Below are 5,738 nucleotides of genomic sequence, written 5' to 3'. Positions count from 1 at the left end.
TAAAGGCAGGATATCACAAACTAAAAGCTAAAATTAACACAGGAGTTAGTGACAACAAATTACCATTAGGCATCTTGCATGACATATCTCTATGGTACAGATAATTATCCGCCAATGGCTGTCAATATTAAAAAAGTATCTGAAAAGATTTGTTCATTTGATAAACTTGGTATTTCCTGACAAGTACTTTTCGAAGGCAAACAGATCCTATTACCACAAGTATTTTATGATTATGTTATGTCCATTTTGCACCAGGGATGCATGAGTATTGAAGAGACAAGAAAGCTAGAATGTGAACCTGCATAATAGCCAGGGATGAATCAGGATAGTCAACAACTTGTGAATGCATGTGAAGTATGTCTAAGATATCAACCCCAGAAATGGAGGAGCTTCTACATTCACACAATGTTCCATGTATTTCTTGGATGAAAATAGCAACAGATCTATTCACAGTGCACATGGAAGATTACAGCCTTGAGATGAAATAAACCTCCAAATTTTTCCTTGTTCAACAATTTAGCAACACAATGAATGCAAACATCACTGATACAATGAGGCTTATTTTCGTATTCTGGAATGGATGCTATCTGACAACGAACCACAGTCTACTGGCAAACCCTTTCAAGATGTGTACACTTAGTGGGGAGTGACCCATGTCACATTGTCATCACATTCATGTCAAGATTAGAGTGGTGCTGGAAAAGCACAGCAGGTCAGGCACCATCTGAGGACAGGAAAATCGACGTTTCAGGCAAAAGCCCTTCATTAGGAAGGGCTGTGATTTATGGTCAAATGTCTAGCAGAACCGATAATAGAATCCCCGTGTGAAGAAGCAGATCATTCGGTCCATCAAGTCCACATCAACCTTCTGAAAAGCATCCCACCCAGACTCACCACCTTACCCTATCCCTGTAACCCTGAATTTCCCATGTCTAATCCACCTAAACTGCATATCTTTAGCCTGTGGGAGGAATCTGGAGCATCCAGACAAAACTCATACAGACACAGGGAAAATGTGCAAATTCTATGGACACAACTGCCCGAGGGTGGAATTGAACCCGAGTCCCTGGCGCTGTGAAGCAGCAGGGCTAAACACTGAGCCATTGCGCCATCCTATGGCACATTTTATAAGTCTGTGATTATTAAGCAACAAAGCAAGATTTTTGTACTGCAATGCTGCATTTCTATGCAACACTAATGGAAAACAGATGACTAAAGCCAGCATGATTTATGCTCAGTCTTTGCTCGGGAACCAAATATCTAAACATTCTGAGACACACGACACTCTTCTTCAAAGACAGAGGGAAATTAAAGAAATACATGATGAGAGAATTACCAAAACGGCACAATGGGCAGATATTGCAAAATTATAAATTTAAATACTTGGAGACCAGCAAAGATTTCTAAAAAATGTAACCAGCCCAGATCATGTGAAATCATTACTAATCAGTATGCTATATCACAAAGGAACCGAAACCAACTTAGACCAATATATGGCACACATAAGAATATAAGAAATAGGAGCAGGGGTAGGCCATCTGGCACCTTGAGCCTGCTCTGCCCACTCAGTAAGATCATGGCTGATCTTTCTTGCTTACTTAGCTCCACCTAACCCACCTACTCACCATAACCCTTAATTCCTTTACCCTTCAAAATCTACCTATCTTTGCCTGAAAAGCATTCAACGAGGGAGTCTCAATTGCTTCACTGGGCAGGGAATTCCACAGATTCATAACTCTTTGGGAGAAGAACTCAGTCCTAAATTTGCTCCCTCTTATTTTGAGGCTATGCCCCCTAGTTTTAGTTTCATCTACCAGTGGAAACAATCTCCCTCCTTTTATCTGATCTATTCCCTTCATAATTTTATATATTTCTATAAGATGCTCCTTTATTCTTCTAAATTCCAATGAATATAATCCCAGTCTATCAATCCCTCCTCATAAACCACGCCTGTCAACTCTGGAATCAACCTAGTGAACCTCCTCTGCATCCCCTCCAGTGCTAGTACATCCTTTCTCAAGCAAGAAGACCAAACTTGTTCCCAATACTCCAGGTATGGCCTCAGCAGCACCCCATACAGCTGCAGCATAACCTCCCTGTTTTTAAACTCCATCCCTGTAGCAATGAAGGACAATATTCCATTTGCCTTCTTAATTACCTGTTACATCTGCAAACCAACTTTTTGTGATTCATGCACAAGGGTACCCAGGTCACTCTACAAAGCAGCATGTTGCAATTTTTCACCATTTCAATAATAGTCCATCTTGCCGTTATTCCTATCAAAATGGATAAACTCACATTTACCAACATAGTACTCCATCTGCCAGACCCTTGCCCACTGACTTTACCCATCTATATCCCTCTGCAGGCTTTCAGTGTTCTCTGCACACATTGCTGTACCACTCATCTTCGTATTATGTGCGAACTTTGACACAGTACATTTAGTCTCCAAATCCAACATCAATCACGCATAAAGAGAATGAAAAAAATTACTTGATGATGATGATTGTCTGATGATATTGCTTCAAAGTAACCAATAAAAATAGCTAAAATTACACAACACCAGGTTATGGTCCAACAGGTTTATTTGGAAGCATTAGCTTTCGGAGCGCTTCTCCTTCATCAGGTGGTTGTGGAGAATAAGATTGTAAGACACAGAATTTATAGCAAAAGTTTACAGTGTGATTTAACTGAAGGTATATATTGAAAAAGACCTGGATTGTTTGTTAAGTCTCTCACCTTTTAGAATGACCATGTTGGTTTCAGTTCTTTCATAAGTAAATCACAAAACTTCTTTAAAAAGTTACATTATGATCAGAATGATTCTAATCTAAAAAACAGATTTACAGAATCTTACATGGATTCATGTTGTTTTTGAGCAAAGTAAAATTATTCTGCAAGTACAAATTCACCCCACAAACTTGTGTGTGTGTGTTTGTGTGTCTGTGTGTGGGGTGGGGTGGGGTGCATTTTGCATGTCTGTGAGAGATTATGTGTATATGTGTGAGTGTGAGCATAAAAGGGTATAAGACTGTGAGAGGGTCTGTGTGGGAGTGTATGTGTGAGTGTATGAGAGAGGGTCTGCATGAGTGTGTGTGTCTGTAGGAGTGTCTGTGTGTGCATGTGTGTGTGTGTGTGTCTGTGTGTGTCTGTGTGTATAGTGCACTGGGGTTACCTGTAGTGTGACATGAACCCAAGATCCCAGTTGAGGCCATCCCCATGGGTACTGAACTATACATACTATTGCACTATATGCACATACAGACACAGACACTCCGAAACACACACACACACGCTCCTAAAAACATACTATCCTACAGACACTTACATAGAGACTAAAGTTAATGTTTCGAGTCTAGTGACCCTTTCTGTGCATTCATATGCATGCGCTTTAACTCTGCTCTGGACTTTCCTTCTTTCTTGCCTACTTCTATTCCTTCAACTATTAACTTAATATTTTCTTTATCAGGGTCAGCTGTATTCCTATCCTTAAGTATTTTGCTACCCCTAGGATTTTTTTCTACTGTTCTTTCCTGGTTCTCACATGCCTGCCAAGTTAGTTTAAAGTCTTCCCAATGGCACGCACAATGCCCTGGAAGGAACTTAATCTCAGCTCTATTCAGGTATGATCCATCCAGTTTGTCCAGGTGCCATCTCCCCAGAGCTATTCCCTGGGTCACAGGAATCTCATGCTCTCCTTCCTGCACCATCTTTTCAGCCATATATTCATCTGCTTTGTTCTCCTATCTGTACTTACTTACATGTGATGGTAGAAGAAATCTGGAGGTTACTACATTTGTGTCCCATCTGCTAACTTTCCATCAAGTTCCCTAAAGTCTGGATGCAGGACCATATCTTCCTTTCTCCCTAAGACAGCTACAATGTGTACTAATTACCCTGCCTTGATTTATTTTATTTCATACAATTTATTTGAGGAAAGCAAAATGTTTTAAAAATAAGTTCCTAAAGCATGAGTTTTTTTGGCTGTTCAGATGTTTTCTTAAAATTAACATTTTCATGAAGATTTTGGAAATATGGAATTAATATAAACATATAAACTTTAATATAACATTCACAGAAAAACCAAAAACAGTTGAGAGCTTCTGCACTGATGAAATTTTCCTTGTATGAACTCCAAATAGTTTGATGAATGGGTTTTTACTGACAGTGTAAGAAGGATAAATGAGGTTTGTGATGGATGCTGGATTATGTCAATGGTGGTTGGAGCGAAGAATGGCACTGAAATCCACAGGAATAATAACAACTTTAAGGGCATTGCTCTTTTGTCACCCGGCACACCAGTGCTCTGAAAGCTTGTGATTTCAAATAAACCTGTTGGACTATAACCTGATGTTGTGTGATTTTTGACCTTGTCCACCTCAGTCCAACACCAGAACCTCCACATCAAAGCTTTTCTCATCAGATGATTATCAAATTCCCTTTTGAAGTACATAACTGAATCTGCTCAACCACTCTGTCAAGCAGTGCAGATTCTAACCATTCTTTGTGTTAACAAGTTACACCTTATGGTACCTTTAATTATTTTGCCATTTGCCTTAAATCGATGTTCTCCGCCTTTTGGTCCTCCTGTTAATCTTCTCTGTCCAGACATCTTATGATTTCAATTAGTTTTATCAATTCTCTTTGCAAATCTCTTCTCCAAAGGGAACATTCGCAGCTTTGCCAATCCATTTACCTAATCAAACATTCTTATTTTGTTCCTCGTCCTTAGATTCATTCTCATGCTGCAACTTGAACAATTCCATTGGACACAGTAATCCAGCTGAGGCAAAGTCAGTGTTTTATAAAGATTCACAATAAATTCCTTGCTTTTATGAATTGTGCAACTATTTATAAAATCCAAGATCCTTTGCACTTTATCGGCTTTTTTTTTCAAACTGGCAACCACATTCAATGATTTGTGCACCTATACCCCAAGGTCCCTCTCATCTGGTATCCCCTTTAGAAATGTGTTCTTTCGTTGTATGATTTTTTTTCTCATTAATCCCACCAAAATGAATCACTATAACTCTGTGCATTAAATTGTTTCTGCCACATAGCTACCTTGTTCACCAAGCTATCTATTTTCCTTGAATGCTTTCATGATTGAAATATTGCTAAACGAAACCAAGAAGTTGAAGCTTTTGTCTTACACTCATCAAATTAAGGGTGCAAGCATCATACGACAAAGGGGGCACTGTTTTGTACAGTATGAGAAGAGGGTGCTGATTGGTTGGTTCTTCACTGACATGGGAAAGGAGCAAGAACAGTTAACTGTCAATCAGGAGCTGGATTCTGAATAGTCAGACTGTTTCCATAGGGATATGGCAGACAGTGACTGTCTCTATGATGCCTTTCTCTTACAAGAAGTCATCAAAACACAGGTTCCGAGAAGTCTGGGCCTGGATGGACTTTAGGGCCAGTTTGATTATAGCTAACAAATACTGCCTCAGGCAAAAAGCTTTCAAGTTAAAAGAACTTTCGAAAGCTGATTGGAGGCAGCTGTTCGCAGATAAAGGGACGGCTGGAAAATGTGAAGCCTTCAGAAATGAGATAACAAGAATCCAGAGAAAGTATATTCCTGTCAGGGTGAAAGGGAAGGCTGGTAGGTATAGGGAATGTTGGATGACTAAAGTAATTGAGGGTTTGGTTAAGAAAAAGAAGGAAGCATATGTCGGGTACTGACAGGATAGATCGAGTGAATCCTAAGAAGAGTATAAAGAAAGTAGGAGTATACT

Source organism: Chiloscyllium plagiosum, chromosome 6 (genome assembly GCF_004010195.1).
Source record: "Chiloscyllium plagiosum isolate BGI_BamShark_2017 chromosome 6, ASM401019v2, whole genome shotgun sequence".
Classification (NCBI taxonomy): Eukaryota; Metazoa; Chordata; class Chondrichthyes; order Orectolobiformes; family Hemiscylliidae; genus Chiloscyllium; species Chiloscyllium plagiosum.
The sequence above is the reverse complement of the archived record's forward strand: the minus strand, read 5'-3'. Positions refer to the sequence as shown.